Genomic DNA, 24,665 nt, shown 5'->3' on the forward strand with positions numbered 1-24,665 from the left:
TGTGACTACCCAGAGGCCTAGGCAGGGCCAAGGGTATTTCTGCACTACCAGCTTTTCTTTTTTTAAATTGCTTTATCTGGGTCTCTGCGTGTTGACAGGCAATCAGATATCAGCATGAGACAGAGAGGGGTTGTAATTCCATCTCGTCCCCAGATATGCAAATTTGTATTTCAGTTAATAGCTTTAAAACTACTGATTTACACCAAATAAGAAAAAGGCACTTCCCTGGACCAACATCCAACTACCTGCCAAATTTGGTTTAAATCTGTTCAGCAGTTCGGGCCGTAGCTGTGTCTAAATCCAAATGGGAATTAACACAGTGAAAACGTGGTTTGGATCCCCTTTTACTCAGACCCCGCTTGATGAATCATCTCCCAAAACTTTAAAGACAGCAGCTGAAATGAGCATCATATTAGTTTTGAAAATTTTGTTAGGATTCATCAAATGGCGCTAATGTTATTGGCATATGAAAAAACGCTCCTCCTATGGAAACTAGGTCCTATCTATAACTACCTATTGGTGACCGTATATATACACATACATATATATATATATAAAAACGGTTTGTCAAGACCATTCTTCATGGTGCCATGAAGTCCTCGCCGCGTGGAGTGTGGGGAATGTTGCGGTCGCCAGTACATAGTTATAGTTAGGACCTAGTTTCCATAGGAAAAGCGTTGTTTGTTTTCCCAATAACTTTGGCGTCAGTTGACGAATCTTCGTGATCAGCTCCGGTCAGCTCCTGTTTTGAAAGTTTCGAGGTGATTCGGCAAGCGGGGGCCGAGAAAAAAGGGGGGCCCCAAAACACGTTTTCCCCATGTTATTTTCCATAGGAATCTTTTGACAAAGCTACAGCCCGAACTGCTGAACGGAATTACACCACATTTAGGGTAGCCCTTGGTTCAGAAAGAGCCCCTTTTGTTAAATGGTGTAAATCCGTTCAGTAGTTCCTGAGATTTTTTAAAAAGAAAATGTGTCGATATCCCTGGCCACGGTGGGTTCGCGAACCCTCCCGACCACAAGCTTCACTCTGATTGGCTGCCAACACTCCAAACCAGGAAGTGTAGAACCGAGTTACAAGAAAACTGTAGAAAAATGATTAAAAAAGAAGAAAAGGGAGCAGGGTCTCCCATACTTCTTTTAAAAAAAAGTTCCCGGGTGGGGCAGGTTCTGGGGTCACTGTAAATTCATTAGCGGTGGCTATCACAAAGCACTGACAGAATCTCTGTTCTCAAATTACTGCCTAGTCACCAAGACCATAGCTCTGCAACGAGGCGAGGTAGTGTTCACAAGGACATTTGGTCGTAAACTACCCCTCACGTTTTAATTCTAGGCGGTGAAATATGCTGAATGACGGGGAGCTGGGAAGGCAATGTACCCCACAATTTTAAAATATGTTGAACAGTGGGGCGAGTGGCCGTATACGAAGCTGAACTGAAGTATATAATGTAGCAACCGATGTGCATCAAAAAATAACAGCTGCATTATTTGCCATGGTAAACATGCGGATTGGAGCTCTACTCAGTCTGCTCATGTACTTGAAGTGCTATACACATTCTATAATTCAGTGTAATACAAATTAGAGATGTGCCTAGACTGCATTAAAAAATCGAAGCATATGGACAACAAAAAATGGGTCCTTTTATACAAAAAATGTATTGTGACGCGGCCTAGTGATCTTTTAAAAATAACAAAACTTCGTTGATGTACCCTACGAATTCTATTTAAATTTTGCCATCAAAATGACAAAACCGACTTGAATCTAATGTTCACATGCAATCATATTGTAGAATTGAGTGTGAATCTCACTCAAACTGAGTGTGAGCTCTGCAGTGCGGTCGCGTAGGCACGCATTGTCCCCTCAAAAGCAGGCAAATATGAATCGTGCATGTTGTCAACTGATTCCGTGAAAGGGCGCACTTTCGAGCCCTTTTTCGTGCACTTTTCACAGGTCAATTGTTGTCCGAAGGATAAAAGTAGGGTTCTTTATTTTGCCACGGCAAAAGGCAAGTTTATTCCACTAACTTGAAAGTGACCTTGAATGTGAGCGCAGACAAAACACCCCTGACGCAAAACAGCTGCACTGGGACGCTGCACACAAACCAAGAATGTTGGGCAGTGGCCAAAAGTGTGAGGTGGTGGCTCATCTTGTGCAGCTTAGTGACACGCAGAAAAAATCTACATTTGTGAAAGATGAGATAAATGAAGAAGACCTAGGTCTGCCCAACCGGACAATGATGACTGAAGCCTGCTAGATTTGCACCTGTAACTACGGGTCAAACACGCATCCCTGCAGCAGGCATATATATTGGTCCTCCGACACACTTGTATACTCATCACCAGAGATGGTTTAAGGCATGGCCAAGTTGCCAGTTGACAAGGGCCCCACTCTCCAAGGGGTCCCGAGGGAAGGTGATCTTTCTGTCTCTATCTCACCCTTGTCTATTCATCTCAAGCTCTCTCCTTTTCTATTGCAAGCGCACATCTCTGAAGAAACTGGAATGCGTTTGTAACTTCGAAGGGGAGGCTGCCCAAGCAGACAAATGTTAGGGACGTTACTTCATTCAGGGGTGTAGGTAGCCTTCCTTAGTGCAGCAGGTACAGTGACACCAAGGATAGAGGGGGGCACTGAACCCTGATTATTGCTGTATTTCACAGTGCAGACTGGGACCAGGGTGGCCATTTCCAACCTTGCGCTAGGGTTCATGACACGCCGGCAATGCCGGAGACTGCACTTCATCAGAGAGAGCCAGATCTGACATGGTGTTTTACGTGTGACATTTTGCAGGTTTTTCTTTTTAAAGTGCTTACACTTAAGGAGTCCAGCTGCCATGCCAGTATGATGAATGGAAATGAGAGCAGATCTCGGCTGTAAAAGACTTCAGACATGTCCGTTCTGTCATTCTATGACACAAACACTTCAATTTCCATCACCATGTTCGTTCTGTCATGCTATGACACAAACATGTCAATTTCTAGCACCGACGAACACCATGCTGCCCCAGGGATACTTTTTCCTTAAATTCCAGTTAAGGGCCTTTCAGTGCAAATAAAGGAAACGTGGTCATTCTCTCGACCCAGTATTGTAGCTCCATCTCTAAGGACCCCCGAAGACTAACCCTAGGAAATAGTCTCACTCGTCTAAATGAAACTCAGTGGTCCATTTTGTCATTTTGTTATACTTATGCACTTAATTATTTTCAACAGTGTTCTCGGCGATGCTGATTACAGCTTTTTAACTCCAAGACGTGTGCGAAGAACCTTAGTCAGACAGGTAGGGTATATATGCTTATCAATGCCTCCGCATTATGGTAATTACTAACTTTTCTAATACATTTTTGGTTACTTGGCCTCATCCATATAAAAGTCCCTCTCCCTCTTTCCTCTATATTTTTCTTTGGCCTAATGATTCTAATCCCTTGGCAGTTATGGTGTTATAATCATGATGTTCAGTTTTAGCTTTCAGTGGGAGTATAGGTTATAGACCACCTTTCAGAAACATGTTTGTAGTTTTAACTTTTCTTCCCGTTGTTTGGTAAAGCGTTTTTTTGGTACTTATTGTGTTCACGTATTCACAATTGGTAGATTAGTGTATTTTTTTGGTTTTTTTAAGTCTTGCCCACATTTTGGTATTATTGTCTCCCCTTTGTGTCATTTTGTAAACAGCCTTTCATTGAAGCCTTTCAGCATTTGCAATTTTTGGGACTTTCCGGTGCAGACGGAAATCTAGCTGCATAGGTATGCCTTGGATATTGCTTTGCGTCTTTTGGACCTGTAATTGACGCTTTTGGGCTGAGTGTCCTTTTTTAGTAAGACATAAGTTTTCAAACACCAGGTTGAATGTTCCAATTGTGTATACTTGGGATGCTTGTTTTTGCCAGCCCTAGATACATTCTAATCTTGAACAGCTATATAACAATCTATAGATTGTAAGGGTGTGAGATGTGAAGACATCTCTTTTACTCTCAGCTTCGGGGTCTACATAAAGATATTGCACTGGGAATAACCATGAGACCGAGGAGCGTGTCTTCTTGGATGGTAAGTGAAAACAACTTTTCTGGGTTTGATTCATGGAATGGCTTAGAACTAATACCTGATGTTGCATTATTTTCAAAGTTTATTTGACTAGGAGAACTATTTGTGATAACGTTTGCCATTTTTTCTTTTGCTATCTCCTTTGAGCACACTGTATCAATAACTATTGTGCTTCAAACAAGCTATTATGAATTTGATTTGATTGTACATAAAAGTTCTTGGGTATGTAATTCTCTGTCAATTGATATTGTTTGTTTACAATTTAAGAACTGCACAAGAAACTTTTGGGTGCCTACCCTGAATTTTGAATTTTTTTCCTTAGTTTATAGTGTTGCTAAAATCAATACTTTTTATCTTGTAATTATGAATTGTCATTATTATGTATAAATGTAAATCATGTTTGGATACATTTGCAGCCCTGAAGAAGCCCAGATACTGGCAAAATGCGTTGGCGGCTCTAGTCATAATTTTACAAAGACTATGAAATAAAGGATCGATAACAAATAAAGACATTCTTTCGTCTCATCTGTTCATGCTTGGCAATTTTGCTGATAGTATGTCATAAGTTGTTGTGGTTGCCTCTCAGATCCTGGTGTTTTTGTTGAATTATATGTGGTTCTAACTGGTGGCGAACCATTTCTTGAGGTGGACAACTTTGTATTTTGATACTTCTTCTGATACCATTAGCTACACATGATTGTGCGACTAAAGGACCCCCTTGTTTGTTTGATCTCCAGCCTGCCATAGGTACAAAACACCAATACTCTACAGCATGCTCCGCTGTTAAGGGTAGAATTGAGGATGGTGAGTTCCTCCCTCACAAGAGCTACACGCAGTCACTAGGTGATCGCACAATGCAGTTGATAGAACTCAGGGCTCTAATTCTGCCACTGGAGAATACGGATCCCAGATTCCCCACACTGATTGTTTGTTATTGGTCTTATTGTGTCCAGTCTTACAACAAGCACTTACACTAATGGAGCCGGAATGGATTCAGAGAATTAAAAGGGTACACCAAGAAGCACAAAACAATTTGGGGAGAGGTGGCAAAACTAAAAGAGTGGACCAAGTACTCAGATTACCGCTGTTGTACTGGAAAACCGTCTGTTTGGAGGGCGGCAGCCTTTCTCTAGTATTTGTGGACCTGAGGGCAGCCTTTGACTTGGTCCCTAGGGAAAGACTGTGGTCAGTCTTACATGAGCTGGGGGTTCCAGATTACTTAACCCATCTCATTTAAAGGCTACATGAGGACAATTTTGCGCAGATTAGGTTTGGCAAGGATGGTGAGCTAACTGCTCCAATTTCGATTAAGCGTGGTGTCCGCTAGGGCTGTGTCCTTGCTCCCACACTTTTTAGTTTATATATCAATGGTCTAATTGACTCCCTTTTAGCTGAAAAAGACTTAGATGCACCCAAGTTAGCCTATCGACTGATTCCGGCAGAGATGTTTGCCGACGATATGTTATTAATATCCAAATTGCCTATGGGGCTTCAGAGGATTCTAAATAAATTTGAAGTTTTTTCACAGAGAAAGAGGCTTAGAAATTAACCTGCAGAAAACCAAATTTATGGCATTCAATAGCTCCAAGAGTACACGTTCTAATCACCTTTTATATGGTAAACCTCTTGAGAGAGTTTCCTCTTTCGTTTATTTAGGGATTACTATTACAGATAATATGGAATGGGAGGTTCATATTAAAAAAATCATCCCTAAAACTGTCTCAATCTTCAGGAGGGTTTATGAAGGTCTTCCACGTCTACTTTGAAATCAATTAGCCCAGCCATCGAAATCTATAAGGTGCGAGCTCGGGGAGGGGTTATATATGGGGCGGAACTATGGGGCCATTCTAGCCCGAGAATTTATCACAGGTTGAGAATAACTTTTTAAGACACCTGTTGAATCTCCCACAGAGTACCCCGCTCACCCCACTACGATTAGATTTAGGGCTTATGGCAATTTCAGATCTATTAAATTTCAAGCCCTTAATGTACTGGCGCCGTTTGTGGGAACTCAGGATCTCTCTGTTTATAGAGATGAACTTTTGGAGGTTATGAACCTGAGGGGGGCTGCAAATTTGCCTTGGTTAGCACATATCAGACATATGTCCGTCAGAATGGGGCGAAGGGACCTCTGGGCGGATCCTGAGCTTGCCTGCTCCTCAATTTCTAGAAAGCAATTGAAGACCCTTTTTGAGGAGCATAAGCTGGCACAGCTTTATAGCTGTCCCCAGATAGGCAAGTTAACCTCTGCATTCCTAGAGATCAAAGATAGGTCTTCATTTGAGACGGCCCTTGATATTATCAAACCAGCAGCCGCAGAAAACTCTACCTCCAATTTAGGTACGGGGTGTTGCCACTCTGGTCCTTTACCCACAAATTGAAGGGTCTGCAAATTTTGAATTGCCCGGCTTGTGATTGCCCTGATGAGACAATACTTCATGTCTCTTTCAGCTGCCCTAGCTATTATAAAGCTAGATAACGTTGGCTGGTGCAGATCTGTAGGAACCTTGGAACTAGACAATGTTCGGAGACGTTTAGGATCCTTAAGTACAATACAAGTATCCCCATTGTTTATTCAGTCGCAAGTTTTTTTATTTTCCATTTGATGCTCCCGCAGATACTATCTTAAATGCTCACAATGGGCGATTGATGCCCCTAGAACTGATTTGTAACCATAAAAAAATAACAAAATAGTGTTTGCTACAGACTCATTTAATACATAGTGTAGCGTGTAGGAATACATGTTGTAGGGAATTCCATGGCTAATGAATCTAGAAAGGCAACAGCACAAACTGCTACAGTCACTGCAATTACTCGTTCAAGTACGAGGAGACGTCATGATGTCTGTCAATGCAGTGCGTGACTGCACCCACCTGCAGGAAGGCTTTCCTATAAAATACTCCTACCAGTTAAGTGTGCAAAACTTTCAGTTTGCTTAGATCAAGTGATACCAAATTCAGATCGCAGGTTAAGATTGAATTTAGCCACACATGAGGGCCTAGCATCTGCATTTGCAGGGGTGGCAGTTATAATTTCATTTTTGCTGCAACGCTGTTGGTGGTCAGGTCTATACAAACAAAGGACTTTGTACTTAAATGCGACATCTGCCAGCAGATGAAGAGTTCTACCAAAGCAAGGCCACCACAGATACCTCTTTTGTTCTCAGACAAACCTCTCACTTATGTTTACCTGGACCATGTCAAACCCTTACAATTGGATGCTCTCGATTTCTATGGGTTTGGCCACAGCGATTGGCTGACGTCTGAGCAGTTATTAAAGGTATGCTAGTCTATCAGGAAATATGATTCATCTGGCGATTCTCCTAGTTCTCCAAAGAATCCATAGCTGCCAAAAATAGATCGAACAGCCTCTGGCTATTTCATAGGCTATGATGACTTATTTTTGGATTCATCTGACCCGACACCACTACTGCCTTGAGATATACTGCGTGAATTATACATTTGGCTAAAAAAGACAATTTCGTTACTATTCCTTTTCTTTTGGGTGTTTTGTGACAGTCTTTTTTCTTGATTCTCGATGGACACTATCTCCCAGAACACTTTGCTGTTAAACTGGTGAACTTAGTTTGGAAACCAAATTCTTGATCACACAAAGTGCAAAGAGACCTTTCCCTTGTGAACATTTCCACTGTCCCGGTTCCTAATGTAATTATTTTGGATAAGGTTTCATATGCTATATTTGAACCCACTGAATTTATTTAAATTCCATATGTATTTAAAATTTCTTTGCATGATTTCATCCCTCCTAGCTCTATCTCTGATGATTGGGACATTGATACTTTAGTTGAAATGCTAGATGATCTGCAGCACTCAACTGTTTTAAATGATAACGAGATGAATAATTGGACGATTAATTATGAAGAAATGTTCTGTTTTCACCATTATGGTCACCATTTCCTGCATAAAGCAAGTACTCCACGTTTAGTATTTACTAACACTTAATGGTAACCCCGGCCACACCTCTGAAGAGTAGCTAAAAAAAATTCAGGTCATAATGCAGCTGATCCAGAGTCTTAGTTTTACAAATTAAAACTCATGGGCTTAGAAAACTATGCTCACTAGTACTAAGCTGATATATTCTGCATCCTTCATTTCACAGTTGTCTGTACAAGGGTTCCACTTTTGTCTTGGCCTGGCTTAGATAAAAGATTTAAATACACAAAACATTTCCACATTTGAACGTTTTGCAAACTTCCAACAATTCACAAATTACGCTGAAGAAAAATTAGACAATAGACTTCGCAATGACCCATACAGATCTTCAGACACCAATCAAGAGGGATGGTTAGTGTGCCCATTAGCTACTAACAGATGTTATTCGTGTTTTTTGGGTGAGACCAACAGGTTTAAGATCAGTAAGCCTGACCCATGATACATGCAGACACAACACTCAGGGGAGGTAACAACTGCTAGACCTAGCCATTTTCCCAGAGTTATCCCCAAACATTTTGACTTCTTCCTCCCATTTTTCTGACTCTCTTTTTGTTTGACTCTGGACCCTTTACCACAGCTAAACAATGCTTAAACGCATGGGCACTCTCCCATAAAAGTTGGTGTGATTGGTTTACACCTGTTTGGCCTAATTAATTTACTTAAAAGTCCCTTGTAAAATGGTATAACCTATACCCAGGGACTGTAAACTAAATGCTACTAAAGGGACTGCAGCACTGCTTGTGAACCCACATAAGTAGCCTTTGAATCCTGTTTCATGCCTGCCACTGCAGTCCATGTGTGCACAGTTTAATTCCAAATTTACTTGGTGTTGGAAAGTGGATTATTAGTAGTGATATGTAGTGACTTACTACTAGTAACCAGGCCACACACACAATAAAAGGGTCAGTCAAGGTGTCAATAAGTTATTCCCTTGCTCAACCCTTGGTAGCACACAACAAGCAGGACAGCGTAACTTAGGAGACATTTGTGTAAAGCATTTAAAAAACACCAATACATGAAATAAGACAACACACAATAAAAACCCAACTCTAACTTAGGAAAATATATTATATTTTTATGAACAAATAGACACCTAAAAGACAATAATCCAAAGTAGGGAACTGGAGATATGAACTGTTAACAGTTCATGTCTGTGCTTGAAAACATATAGTACCCCTTTGGGACATCAGGTCACGCTTGACCGGGAATAAATCAAAGTTTGAGCCTGACTGCGATGGGAGGTCTCGTCAAATTTTTACCTTCGAACTTAGAGCATTTTCTGGAGGATTCTCTTCCGACTTTGAGCGGTCCCATCCAGCTGGCCAATTTCAATGAAGCGCCAATGGATTGCTTCTCCATGAGATACTGGTCAAATTTTGGAAGTCTATATCTCCAGAGCTTTCAGTGGTATGAACCTGAAATCCAGACTGGATAGCTGGATTGACTCTCGACATAAAGTCTGTCACCTTAGCTTTTCCAAAAGTTGCTCCAAACTTATCCAACCTTCTGGAACCTCTTCCTGAAGTTTCACTACAGTGCTCAAAGTGTCCAAAACACAAATTGAAGGGTCTGGAATCTCCTAGATGGTCCTTGGGATGTGTGGACCACAATTCCCACACTCCGCCGAGCAAAATCCACTGGACACATTATAGGATGGGGACATTTGGTAGAGATGATGTGGGTGGGCTCTTTTAATCTATAGTTTGTGGGAAGTCCACTTCTTTATCCTTCTTGAAGCAAAGCAAAGTACTAAGGGCTATAGTACCAGATTGTACAACAGGTGCAGTACTGGAGAGTGTAGTCCTTTGGGTGCAGATCCTGACTCCAGCAGGGCTGTCCTTCTTCTCATGGTAGTTTCAGGCAGCAGATCTGAAGAGCTATGCAGCTCTTTCATATTTATCCAGTGTTTCTGGACGTCAAGCAGGAAGGCACCTTGACCAATGGGATGCAGGCTGCCACGCAGGTGTATGACAACTTCCTCCAAAGTGTGACATGTATGTTCTTGTCCCATAAAGCACTATTCTCTCAAAATCCAAAATGGAGAAAGTCTCTCCAGAGGAGCTGGATCAGACTTACCCAACCTACTGGTGTGGCTAATTTTCCTAAACACTCCCCTTCCAAAACCTCTCCCTAATCTAATAACAGGGGCTCCTGTGTGGCTTGGGTGGCAGGATGTGGGGCACAGTCTCTGCTGAACTAAATTGTAATTCTCCCTTTGAAGACCAGTTTGGCTCCCCTTCGCCTCCTTCCTGCCATAGTTCTCCACCCACAAGAAACCCATTGTCTCTTTAGCAGGACTTTTCATACCTCATTAGAGCAGCACGGCCAGCCTAGGCAGAGGCTGGCCAAATAGGAGAGAAAAGTTGAATGACTTGATTTTGGCTCACAGAAAAGAAAGTTTATTAACTGTTATAGTCATAAATCTAATAGTGTCAAGTTTTTGGATTTATCTTAACTATTCATTTGATACCTTGAAGTATATTTTATGTGGCTCCTATCAAATATTAAGCTTAAATAAAATATTAGCATGTTAGCATATGGAGTAATTCGCTACAATGGTGAACAATTAAAATTGGCAGTTTGTCCCTCACCAGGGTTGTAAAACATTTTTTATAATGTCCCTGCTTATAGTCACAAGGCACCCTACCCCTCGGGCATCTGGGGAGACATTATGGGTGACATATGTAAAAATACGGTAGATTACTGCACTGAGCTATTGCAATTTAGAAAATCTCTTAAAGCGTGGCTATTTGCACAAGCCTATAACTAAAGATATCTACTGAGAAATTCTGAGCCTTTATAGCGCCATGAAACCACCCGGTGTACGTACGCTTTATAAATCATTATTAACATTAACATTAACATTACTACTTTGGAAGTACCTTTAACTCCATAGTTGAATTTGCATATCATTACAGTTTGTGAGCAACCTGCAAGACAGGGCTGTCTTTTAAAATTACGGCAGTGCACACTCTAGTGCAGGAAATCTACTATGCCACTAAAACTCTCTGCCCTATTATATACAAGGGACTTCAAGGTAGTTTGAATCCCCTAGCCTTATTAAATACTAGGGTCTTACAGGGGTCTGGCATTGCCAATTATAATTATACCTAACCATGTACTATGAGTCAGTGCACAGGCCCTGGGTCTTGTTAGCAGAGTCTAGGGCACATTCAGAGTCAGAAATCCAGCACCTAGCAATCAGAATGGGGACAAAGAGGGGGGGGACTGGAAATAAGTCCTGATTTCTCACACTTGGCATTTAAAAAACTACCTGCCAAGCCGCAAACCCCCATTTGTACTACATACAGGTCACCCCTAAGGTATGCCCTTGGTGGCCCTATGGGCAGGGAGCATTGTAAGTAAAAGGTAGTACATGTGCGTTCATTGTGTGGCATCCTGGTAAGGACAAACAGCATATTTGGTTTCTCATTACTGTGGGGCCTATGCCCATCATAAGCAAATGTTTGAAATTCCCTTATATGTGTTTAAGTAGGAATTCCTGATCTGAAAGGAGTAGCAATACCATGTTTGGTATGTTTGGATAGTGGTCATACATCCTGCTTGCTGCTGTAGTTGGATTTTACATTAATATTTTAGAGATGCCACTTTTAGAAAGAGTAAAAGAAATAGCCAGGCTAGCTTGAATCTAGTGGTGTAGCATGGCTGATGAAGGGTGATGCCCTGAAACAGGTCCCAGGATGCTTGTTTCCGGTCGAGGGAGAACCTGGCTTGGCAGTTCGGGCTGAATTGTTCCCATAAGGCACAGGGTCAAGTCTGATTTGCATATGGCTGGGTCCAAACTGGGGTGGTGTGGTGAGCAGAAGAATGATGGGTTAAACCCAGATCCTTGTGATTGGGGGTAAATGTTTGAATCGTCCAGCTTTCCCTCCATCAATTGTTTCTTTTGAATATGTCGCCCTAAGTGGGAAGTGTTTGCCCACATGTGGGTCCCGTGCTCATGACACCACTGGATTAAAGGTAGCTTGGCTGATGAAGAGTGATGCCTTTAAACAGGTCCCAGGATGCTTTTTTCCGGTCCAGGGAGGACCTGGCTTGGCAGTTCGGGCTGGGCTGTTCCCATAAGGAACAGGGTCAAAGCTGATTTGCATATGGCTGGGTTCAAACTGGGGTGGTGTGTTGAGCAAAAGAATTATGGATTAAACCCAGATCCTTGTGACTGGGGGTGAATGTTTTGATTGTCCTGCATTCCGTTCGTCAATGGTTCCTTTTGCATACGATGCCCTAAGTGTGAAGGGTATGCCCAGATGTGGGTCCCGTGCTCACTACACTACTGGATTCAAGCTAGCCTTCCCGATGAAGGGTGATGCCCTGAAACCGGTCCAAGGATGCTTGTTTTCGGCCCAGGGAAGACCTGGCTTGACAGTTCCGTCTGGACTGTTCCCATAAGTAAGAGGGTCAAGACTAATTTGCATATGGCTGGCTCCAAACTGGGGTGATGTGGTGAGCAAAAGAATGATGGATTAAAAACTGATCCTTGTGAATGCGGTAAATGTTTGCATTGTCCAGCATTCTGTCTATCAATTGTTTCTTTTGCATATGTCTCCATAAGTGGGAGGGGTATGCCCAGGAGTGGGTCCCATGCTCACTGCACCACTGCATATAAGCTAGTCTGGCTGATGAAGGGTGATGCCCTGAACCCGGTCCCAGGATGCTTGTTTCCAGTCCAGGGAGGACCTGGCTTGGCAATTCAGGTTGGACTGTTCCCATAAAGAACAGGGTTAAGACTGATTTCCATATGGCTGGGTCCAAACTGGGGTGGTGTGGTGAGCAAAAGAATGATGAATTAAACCCAGATCCTTGTGACTGGGGGTGAATGTTAGCATTGTCCAGCATTACGTCCATCAATTGTTTCTTTTGCATATGTCTCATTAAGTGGGATGGGTGTGCCCAGGCGTGGGTCCCGTGCTCACTACACCATTGGGTATAAGCTAGTCTTACTGATGAAGTGCGGTGTGGTGAGCAAAAGAATGATGGATTCAAACCAGATTCTTGTGACTGGGGCAGAATGTTTGCATTGTACAGCATTCCGTCCATCGATTCTTTCTGTTGCATATGGCGCCCTAAGAGGGAAGGGTATGCCCAGATGTGAGTCCTGTGCTCACTACACCACTGGATTCAAGCTAGCTTTGCTAATGAAGGGTGATACCCTTAAACAGGTCCCAGTATGCTTGTTTCGGGTCCAGGGAGGACCTGGCTTGGCAGTTCAGGCTGGACTGTTCCCATAAGGAATAGGGTTCAGACTGATTTCCATATGGCTGGGTCCAAACTTGGGTGGTGTGGTGAGCAAAAGAATGATGGATTAAACCCAGTTCCTTGTGACTGGGGGTGAATGTTAGCATTGTCCAGCATTCCATCCATCAATTGTTTCTTTTGCATATTTTGCCCTAAGTGGGAAGGGTATGCCCAGACTTGGGTCCTGTGCTCACTACACCACTACATACAATCTAACCTGGCTGATGAAGGGTGATGCCCTGAAACTGGTCCTTGTATGCTTGTTTCCGGTCCAGGGAGGACCTGGCTTGGCAGTTCAGGCTGGCCTGTTCCCACAAGGAACAGAGTCAAGACTAATTTGCATATGACTGGGTCCAAACTGGGGAGGTGTGATGAGCAAAAGAATGATGGATTAAAAACTGATCCTTGTGAATGCGGTAAATGTTTGCATTGTCCAGCATTCTGTCCATCAATTGTTTCTTTTGCATATGTCGCCCTAAATGGGATGGGTATGCCCAGGCGTGGGTCCCGTGCTCACTACACCACTGGATTCAAGCTAGCCTAGCTGATGAAGGGTGAAGCCCAGAAACCGGTGCCAGGGTGCTTGTTTCTGGTCCAGGGAGGACATGGGTTGGTAGTTCAGGCTGGACTGTTCCCATAAGGAACAGGGTCGAGACTGATTTGCATATGGCTGGGTCCAAACTGGGATGGTGTGGTGAGCAAAAGAATGATAGATTAAACCCAGATCCTTGTGACTGGGGTTGAATGTTTGCATTGTCAAGCATTCCATCCATCAATTGTTTCTTTTGCGTATGTCGTCTGTTAGACCTGGTACCCTTGGTGTGAGTCTCCCTATCATTTTTTCTGATTACCTCCTCTGTTTTTGATATGTTTTGCGGGTTTAGATGCTTTAGGCACTGTGCCACTGCTATTCAGTGCCACAGTGCAAGTGCTCCCTTTGTTGAACTGATGTATTGATTAGTGACTCCATGATTGGGTATTTGATTTATATGTCAGACCCTAGTATGTGCACCGTTTGTGCCCAGGGCAAAGGAAAGAAGGAGCCATGTAAACAAAGTGCTCCAGGATTGCACAGAACTAGTTTGGACTAGGCACTCTGCCTTCAGATGACAAAGAATTTAGCAGTATAAATATGGGGATACAGACCCCAAGACTTTAGATCACTTCTGGAACAACAAGACAAACCTCTGCCAAGGAGAAGAACCAAGGAAGCTGTAGGAGTTGGAATGCCCCCCTGCCAGTGTGCTGTGTTACTGGGTTAGCCTACAGTGGTGTCTTCAGTGCCAGGGAGAGGAAAAGGGACTTCTAAAGAACTTTCATCATCTTGCAGAATATTACTCCAAGGGCTTGAACATGTGCTTGCCTCCTGCTGAAGTCTCAGGGACAAAAGACTTCACCACCAGCTCCCCTCTGAATTTCCTTGCTGGGAATTCTGTCTGCAGAAGCATTTAAGTCACTGGGAGCTGGAAGTGCGACTCAACGAGAAGAAGCTTGTCACTGACGCAGCTGTTGCCGTCGCATCGCTGGAGAAGTGTGTCGCCGCCGTAGAGGTCGCTGCTGCATCACCAGAGAAGCGTACCTTCATCAAAGCTGTTATCCAACGCATCCATGGAGAAGTGTGTTGCCGCCGCAGAGGTCGCTGTCGCATCACCAGAGAAACATGTTGCAGGGCCTGTCTCGGCTCCAAAGTTACAGAGTTCGCCGCACGGCCGTCGGGCGTGCACACATCATCTTCACGTCGTTGCATCACGGGCTCCATCTTATCGGGCCCCATCTTGCCACATCGTAACTGGACCACATTATGAGAATCAACGCATCACCTTCTCACCGGTAAGGACCAAGACACATCCCCTACTCTGCGCAAACAGTGAGGCGTGACGCATCGTCTCCCCCGAAGCAAGGAACCAAAACATCTACACCCCTGCGTACCTTTTGTTTGTTTTGAGTTACGCATCCAAGTACTTTTGTGAGAAACTTGTCGCATTTATCACCAACTTGAACTAAGTTACTTCTACCATCTTTAAGTCTATTTTGAGTACAGTATTGTGGATTTCTGTCGTTTGTGGTCTTGTGTTAAGTCTATATAAAGAATACCTATTTTTATAAAACGTGTGCAGTGTCCATCTGTAGTGTTTTCACTGTATTACTGTGTGTGTTCACAAATGCTTAACACACTGCCTCTGAGATAAGCCTGTCTGCTCATGCCAAGCTACCAAGGGGATAATGAGGGGTTATCTAGTAGTGTCATTCCCCTTTCCCAGACTTAGAAGCAAGGGTCCTTATTTGGTCAAAGGTGTATACCATTGCCAACTAGAGACCCCCAGTTCTAACATCGTCTTAAGTGGGAAGGGTAGGTCCAGACGTGGGTCCCGTGCTCACTACACCACTGAATTCAAGCTAGCCTGGCTGATGAAGGTTGATGCCCTGAAACTGGTCCCAGGACGTACCAATAATTCTGTCAAATTGCTTTGTGGATTATGTGAAGCGCCGTTAATGATCACCTTGTTTTCCCAAGCAATCCGCACCTGCAGCGCACTTCGCGACCTTCGATTTCTGTGCTGCAGAAGTACCCACATCGAGGCCTGCACTTTCACTCTGCGCGGTTGTTCGTGGCCTGCCTCCTCAGAAACTGATTGGGAGGCCGCAGCATCCCAACCTAGGCCTTGGCCCACGGATTAATGGCAGCCAACAAACTGACGATTCTTGGGTGTGAAATGGCCGGAAACGCTCCCTCCACCAAAGATGTAGAACAGCAGCCTGGGGGTCGGCCTACAGCCGTGCGGTAACAAGCCCCCCGGGAAGCCAAGCAACGTGTTGCCTTTATGGGGCAATGAGAAGATCATGAATCTGAATTCCATGATCCTCACCAACATCCTCTCTTCGCCATACTTCAAGGTGCAACGCTACGAACTGAGGACCTACCATGAGGTAGTGTATGAGATTTATTTCAAGGTTATACATGTAGAATCCTGGGAAAAGGGGAGCATGTAAACAGAAGGCTAGAAAGGGATGTGCGGAGGGGTGCGTGGTGTCGGAACTGGAGGGATTGTCTCAACTGCTTTTTGCCTATTATACAAGCTTTTCACTTTAAAACTCACACACAAGCAAGTGATGGGCCTTATCACGCATACCTATTCTCCCTATATTAGAGCTCTAGGATTTATGAATATACGGTATACACAGCCACCTACAGATTTATGGGATTGGTATGTAGACTTCCTTGATGATGAAGAGGAACTAGATGTGAAGGATGATGGAGGCTGTATTATGACTATTGGGGTAATGCTTCGCTCTTTTCTCACAAAACTTGAGTGGTTTTCCACCTTGTTCCCAAGAAGCCCTGTTGCTGTTCAAAAACAGATTGACCAGCTTGTAAACACAAAACCTAAACAAATCAAGGAGGGCAAAGAAGCAGAAGAAACTGAGCGACATACAGAACGAAGACGTTCAAGGTCTCCGAAAAGGTCTTTAAGTCCTACGAGGTCTCCAAGAAAATCAAGAACTAGGAGTCACCATCGTGAAGGACATGGGATGGTCCACTAGCTTTGATAAAGAACTAGAATGAGAGCGAGAACGGCAGTGGGCAGAACGTGAATCGAAAGATAAGCCGAACTCTCGAAGTGCTGAACGTGGTTTGGACCACAGGTGAAGCCGAAGCCGAGAGAGACACAGAAGTCGCAGTCGTAGTCATGAACGAAAGTTTGGTTGCAGTGATAAGGAGAAGGAAAATGAAAGAAGCAGGCATAGAGACCACGATTATGAAAAGGGAAACGAGCGAGACAGAGCTACCTAAAAATCTAGAGAGCATGTATGTATGTATGTATTATGCACTTATATAGCGCGAACTGTCACCCAGAGGGTATCCTGGCGCTTTTGACTCTGCTGACCACCTACACAATTACGTTTACGTTACGCATGAAAGGTCAAAAGAGAAGAAAAGTGAAGAGAGACGACATAAAGAGGAGAAAGATGACAGGAAGCATTGAGATGACAACAAAGATACAAGAAGAGAAAAAAGACACAGTTGGAGTAGAAGTAGAGATAACAAGCATTTGCAATGCAATAGGTCTCGCATTTGTGAGAGTTTAATCTATTGGCATTGTAAACGATAATTCCTTTTATTTATTTGTTTTGATAATGAACACATAAATAAAACGTATTGTTATTTACAATGCCAATAGCTCAAACTCTAGTAAGTGTAAGACCTATTTTAGTTCAAAGAAGCAGGCGCCAATGTCCGGAGCTGCTTGGAAAGTGAAAGCGCGTGAGGTTGTCAATTAAGCTTGAAGAAACAGAAATAAAAACACTGGAATGATAGGTTAGAGGGCCTTTAACAGCCATTAGTGGCCCTTCCCCGTGATATTGTTATCAGGAGACCCGACAACATCAAACAATTGTAATAACAAGAGCATTAATAACAAATCAATCAATCAATCAATCAGGTCATTTGTAGAGCGCACTACTCACCCGTAGGGTCTCAAGGCGCTGGGAGGGGGGGGGGGTGCCGCTACTGCTCGAACAGCCAGGTCTTGAGCTTCTTCCTGAAGGAGAGGTGGTCTTGGGTCAGGCGCAGATTGGTCGGAAGTGAGTTCCAGGTCTTGGCGGCCAGGTAGGAGAAGGATCTTCCTCCTGTTGTCGCTCTTCGGATGCGGGGGACGGCGGCGAGGGCGTGGTTGGTTGATCTGAGGAGGCGCTTGGGAGTGTAGAAGTTGATCCGGTTGTTGAGGTAGCTCGGGCCTTGGTCGTGTAGGGCTTTGTGCGCGTGGGTGAGGAGCCGGAAGGTGATTCTCTTGTTGACCGGGAGCCAGTGCAGATCTCTCAGGTGTCCGGAGATGTGGCTGCGACGGGGGATGTCGAGGATGAGTCTCGCCGAGGCGTTCTGGATCCGCTGGAGTCTCTTCTGGAGTTTGGCGGTGGTTCCGGCGTAGAGGGCGTTGCCGTAGTCCAGTCGGCTGGTGACGAGGGCCTGGGTGACCGTCTTCCTCGTCTCGGTGGGGATCCACCGGAAGATCTTACGTAGCATGCGCAGGATGTTGAAGCATGACGAGGAGACGGCGTTGACTTGTCTGGTCATGGAGAGGGAGGAGTCCAGTATGAAGCCCAGGTTGCGTGCGTGGTCCGTCGGTTTGGGTGCGGTGCCCAGGGCGGGGGGCCACCAGGAGTCGTCCCAGGCGGAGGGCGTGGAGCCCAGGATGAGGACCTCCGTCTTGTCTGAGTTCAGTTTCAGGCGGCTGGTCGTCATCCATTCGGCTACGTCTCTCATCCCTTCGTGCAGGTTGGCTCTGGCGGTGTCGGGGTCGTTGGTCAGGGAGAGGATCAGCTGGGTGTCGTCGGCGTAGGAGATGATGTTCAGGTTGTGTTTGCGTACGATGGCCGCGAGGGGGCTCATGTAGACGTTGAAGAGGGTGGGGCTCAGTGAGGATCCTTGAGGGACGCCGCAGATGACTTTGGTGGCCTCTGACTTGTACGGTGGTAGGCGGACTCTTTGTGTTCTTCCGTCGAGGAAGGAGGTGATCCATTCCAGTGCCTTCTCCTGGATTCCGATGTTGCTGAGGCGCTGTACTAGGGTGCGGTGGCAGACCGTGTCGAAAGCCGCGGAGAGGTCCAGGAGGATGAGGGCCGCTGTTTCTCCGTTGTCCATCAGGGTTCGAAGGTCGTCGGTGGCGGCGATGAGGGCGGTCTCGGTGCTGTGGTTCGCTCGGAAGCCGGACTGTGAGGGGTCGAGGGATCCATTCGTCTCGAGGAAGGCGGCCAGCTGTTTGTTGACGGTCTTCTCGATGACTTTGGCCGGGAACGGGAGGAGCGAGATGGGACGGTAGTTCTTGAGGTCGGTGGGGTTTGCTGTAGGTTTCTTGAGAAGAGCGCTGAGTTCGGCGTGCTTCCAGCTCTCAGGGAAGGTGGCGGAGTCGAAGGAGGTGTTGATGATGTCCCGCAGGTGGGGTGCGAGGACAGCGTCGGCCTTGTTGAAGATGTGGTGAGGGCAGGGGTCAGTCGGAGATCCGGAATGGATGGAGTTCATGGTGCGGATGGTGTCTTCGGTGCTGATCGGGGTCCAGGTGCGGAGGGTGGTGGTGGGTGGCGTCGTTGCGGTTGTGGCTTGCGTTGGTTGGTTGTTGAAGCTGTTGTGTATGTCCGTGATCTTGTTGTGGAAGTAGGACGCGAGGGAGTTGCAGAGGTCTTGCGATGGGGTGATGTCGTTGTTTCCGGCGCTGGGGTTGGAGAGCTCTTTCACGATGTTGAAGAGTTCCTTGCAGTTGTGTGCGTTGTTGTCCAGCCGGTCCTTGTATGCATTTTTCTTGGTGGCGCGGATCAGTTGGTGGTGTTTCCGGGTGGCGAGCTTGAGGGTGGTCATGTTGTCCGTGGTTGGCTCCCTTCTCCAGGCTTTCTCGAGGGCTCGACAGTTCTTCTTGGAGCTCTTGAGTTCGTCGGTGAACCATGGTGTTTTTCTGCTGCAGGATCTGCTGGGTGGGGTTCTCAGAGGGGCGAGTTCGTCCGCGCAGTCGTTGATCCATTTCGTGAGGTTGTCGGCGGCCTGGCTGGGGTTCGCTGAGTTGGCGGGAGGGTGCTGGCTCAGGGAGGCGGTGAGCTGGTCGGCTGTGATCTTGTTCCAGCTTCTTCGAGCAACCTGTTGCTGGAGGTGGTGGATCGTCGTTCTTCTGAAGGTGAAGTGGACGCAGCTGTGGTCCGTCCAGTGGAGTCCTGTTGCGTGGCTGAAGGTGACGTCTTTGCTGGATGAGAAGACGGCGTCGAGAGTGTGTCCGGCGAGGTGGGTGGGGGTGGTCACCAGTTGCTTGAGTCCGAGGTTGTCGAGGTTGTCGAGCAGGGTGATGGTGTTGCGGTCGTTGTTGTTCTCCAGGTGGAAGTTGAGGTCCCCCAGGAGGATGTAGTCGGCGGAGGGGAGAGCGTGCGGGCTGACGAAGTCGGCGATGTCCTCGCTGAATCGTGTGCGTGGTCCCGGGGGTCGGTAGATCAGGGTGCCTCTGAGGGTGGTCTTCGGGTTGGTGTGGATCTGGAAGTGCAGGTGTTCGGCGGTGGTGAGGGTGTCATCGGTGTTGGTAGTGATGCGGATGGTGTCTCTGTGGATGATGGCGATGCCTCCTCCGGTCTGGTTGTCTCGGTCCCTCCGGACGATCTTGTAGCCTTCTGGGATGGCGATGGCGATGTCTGGGGCTGAGGAGGCGTTCATCCAGGTCTCGGTGATGAAGGCAACGTCGGGGGCGGTGGTGTCGAGCAGGTTCCAGAGTTCTACGGCGTGTCTGTGGACGGAGCGGGTGTTGAGCAGGATACACTTGAGGTGGGTGCTGCTGGAGTTCGGCTTGGCGGGTGCAGGGAAGGTCCGGATGCAGGTGAACTTGCAGGCGTTGCAGCTGAAAGGTCCGTGGGTGTGCTTCGGGGCGGCTCGGTGACATCCTGGGATGTGGCCGGTGTTGAGTGCGATGAGGTCGGCGGCGCCGTAGGTTCGTCGGGTCGGCTTCCGTCGGTGGGGGCCAGGGGTCCTGGCACTGGGCGCGGTCCAGGCGCGGACGGGCGCAGACGGGCTTACCTTTGGCGCGCCTTCGGCGCACAATCGGCGCGCCCGCTGCGCGTGACCGCTGCGCGTCCGCACGGTCGCCATTTAAGGCGAAGTGCGCGGGTGGGCGGAGCAGCTGGGAGGCGGGAGCGGGGAGGGAAACAGAAGAGAAAAGGGGCGGGGCTCAAGGCGGTGGCGGGAAGCGGGGGCAAAGCGCGACGATAAACGGCAATTAACAAGCACAAATCTGAGTGAAAACAGGGGAAAAAGACAGCGACACACGATCTGGGGAAAACAAGCACAAATTCAGGCAAAAAGCGGGTGAAAAATACAGAGACACACGATCTGGGGAAGAAATAAAAACAAGCACAAATTCAGGAAAAACAAGCACAATTACAGGCAAAAACGGGGGAAACACCACGGAGATCGCTCAGGGCGGCAGCGAGGCCGGCGCTGAGACAGAGGCAGGCACTGGGGGCACACGCAGCAGCTGGTGGCCGTGCGGCGCGGGGGTGTCCCACAAGTGGGTCACACTCACCTGCGTCGCACGGTCGCCATTTAAGGCCAAGTGCGCGGGTGGGCGGAGCAGCTGGGAGGCGGGAGCGGGGAGGGAAACAGAAGAGAAAAGGAGTCAGGCATCCTACCCTCTCCCTGCCTTATCTTTCAAGACCCTCAGAAGATCTGTGAACTTTAACCCACTCCCTGCCTGTGTTTCTACGCATTCCCATACATGTTATGATGTATATGTCACAAGGGCGTGCACAGAGTTACAGGAATCCCCCCTGTAGCCCTGTTCATATAAATGGTCCTCAACTTTTCGGTGACTTTCAATATCCCTGTGACATGGGGTAATTATGCCAGCCCCATGCCTTCTGACTCTTGATTTGTTCTGTATTTGCTAAAATTAGTGGAAACAGCAATGTTTGATATGTGATTCCTTGCGAATATACCTCAATGTATGGAAAGCGCTTTGACATTGATGACAGCACAGTCTGAGCTATATAAAAGTTAATGATAAATAAACATAGCTAGAGAGTTTATGCTGTTTTAGCAGCCCGAGGTACTCAACGTGAGGTAGAGAACTTATGCAGCGCTATCCTCGCCAAAGATATAGCGCTTACGCTGACGAGAGCCGCATGTTCAAAATATTCAGAGCACAACAAGGTGTTTATTCATGAATAAAACTTTGGGGACCGCTGCCATTGTCTCGGGCTGCTTAGAAAGTAAACAAGTGTATAGTAAAACGACAATATCAACAAAATATTCAGTTAAACATGACCTAATACTAGTAAATGCACCCCACATGCAGACGCATGCAATAGTGAACATATATACAAATAACAATATCCCAACTGGTATTATTCATAGACGATTAAATAGGATATCTATACAGTATTATCCAAAAGAAAACAAGGAGACTCAATTGAGTTACGTATGTGTTCAAGACATCATTTCTATCAGCGTATCAAAAATGATTTGGATGTAGGACAAACGCAATTACAGTTAGTAATAGTGAACAAGCAGGAGTGGATGCCTGCTTGTGCCCCGGGGGGACCTTATAGTGCATATTCATACTGGAGCACTGTAGTCGGTCCCTGCTTCTGCCCCAGGGACACTAGAAGAAGCACACTACATGTGAGCAAAGCTGAAGGCAGGGAAACTGGAATTGAAAGGCAGCTGTGCGCAAAGACTTCGTGCCCGTTGCTGCTCCTACCAGGCAATAAATAGCCAGCATGCTGGAAAGTCTCCAATTACAAAGGAAGACTACAGCTTGCAAAACAGATGGCCCTGAAATAGCTGGCACTGAAAAAAGTGCAAGCAGAGTGAAATAACACCGTAGTTAGGCAACGCTGTATCTGGACTACAAGGAAGTTAGGATTTCACCAACAGCCAACAGGAAAGGCGATACCAACAACACTAACACAGCTGAGGCAATAGCAAGCAAAAAGACAAATAACATTACATTTTACCCATCATATAGATTACTTTAAGTCTCGCTGAGACAGGGCAAGCAGCGCATGCGCTGGCGCAAGGCAAGACCTAAAAAGCCTAAGAGCAGAAGCCCAAGTAAGCATGCTAGTAGACGTAGAAGCAAAGAAAAATCAAGTAAGCATAAAAATGGCAATACAGAGAGGTCTAAGCATAGTAGGAGATGAAGTAGGGGCAGAAATGACACTATTGAAAAGCACCGGAAACGAGAACATAGTGAGAGCAAAGAAAGGCCTCATAAGTGAAGTGAAGCAAGGATCGGTGTCACAAACGGGATTACAGTGATGGCAAGGACCATTCAAATAAGCATGATCGCAATAGGAGTCGAAGTCTGTAAAGAGGAAGCCAGAAAAAGCAGCATAGACACAAAGACGAGGTTCTGACTGCTCATTAATGGATCACATTAAATCCCACAGGTTTTTGATTGTGACCTTCATAATTCCATCCTTGCTCTTCCACATAAAGTCGATTTTTTTGCAGTAATTACATTCATAGCCTGCATACTTTCAATTCAGATTTTGTGTAGGGAAGTGCCTTTGTAATTCCTTTAAAAGCATTGTTCATTAAAACCAAACTATTTTAGTTTAATTCGTGGTGAGACAGCTGTTCTTGCATTTTTATTGTTCAGGTGTTTTTCGGAATGTACATTCTGTACATATGACTAAAATGTTTTAATTAGGCTGTTGCCACATTTCATTTTTCATGAGGCATACATTTCTTGAATTCTACTGTTTTTGTATGTGGGATCGTCTGTAACATTGACATGACTGTGCTTGGCCTATTAATGTACAGAGGTTTGCATTTTGGGGCAGCTGCGATTCTTTTGTACATCAAAAGGATTTATATGCACAGTGTTTACATGAAAGCGCAAGAACAGAATGTACATGCCTCCGTTCATTGTGCAATGAATCAGTTAAAGAAACGTGCTACATCCTGACATATTTAGTGTCAACATATTTTAAGAGGAGCGCCTGCATGGATAGTTGTAAAATATAAAATAGTATTGAAGACTCCTTAGCATTTTTACATTTGTGTCCCACCGCAAAGGATGATGAAAACATCGCAACAGCAATTGCTGTGATTGATTTTTTTTATTTGCCTCTCCATCATCGAGAGACTGTATGTGTTAAGATGTATGTTTTAATTTGGGGAAAGACTACTCAACTTAAACAACTTTTTGTTCCATATCGGAATGACTAGTTCATATGTGCTGCACTGCTGTATTATACCTGTGGAAAGTTTCGAGACGTCATACAGTGTAGGTGTAGCTTTGTGGAAAGAGATTGCAATGATGGTGCAAAAGTATTTTCAAAAAAAGTATTTTTTGACCACTTATTAAAACGTCAGTTGCCACCCTGATTGTTGGCACCAACTAGTTCAATTGTGGTTCCTATAGTGTTCTTCCTGACCGGATGACCTAAAATGTGCAAGTCCCTTAATTAATGTAGGTTCTGCTTTAAAGATGATATATTAATGTAATGGATTATAAAACATTTTTAAAAGGAACCGGTCCCAGGCTGCTTGGCAGTTCAGGCTGGACTGTTCCCAAAAGGGACAGGGTCAAGACTGGTTTGCATATGGCTGGGTCTAAACTGGGGTGGTGTGGTGAGCAAAAGAATGATGGATTAAACCCAGATCCTTAAGACTTTGGGTGAATGTTTTCATTGTTCAGCACTCCATCCATCAATTGTTTATTTTGCACTTTTAGAAAGAGGACATTTCTCTGTGCTCATAACTCTGGTGTTTTGCAGCCTGACTCCAATCCACATTAAGAGTGACATTTTAGTGCATACTTTCCAGACAGCCACAACACAGGAAGGGCTGGGTGTGACAGGAGAGGTATCTGTTTCCATATGCATACAGATAGTCTTCTTGGGCTGGGAGAAAGGGAGGTGGGGCACATTTACATTTGTATAGGCTGT

General features: G+C 45.6%; 1 pseudogene; it reads left to right on the forward strand.

Moving 5' to 3' along the window:
* The first annotated feature begins 16,232 nt into the window (after positions 1–16,232).
* Positions 16,233–23,080, forward strand: LOC144826153 (uncharacterized; annotated as a pseudogene).
* Positions 23,081–24,665: the final 1,585 nt, after the last annotated feature.

This window comes from Lissotriton helveticus, chromosome 3_2 (assembly GCF_964261635.1).
Source record: "Lissotriton helveticus chromosome 3_2, aLisHel1.1, whole genome shotgun sequence".
In the NCBI taxonomy this organism is placed as follows: domain Eukaryota; kingdom Metazoa; phylum Chordata; class Amphibia; order Caudata; family Salamandridae; genus Lissotriton; species Lissotriton helveticus.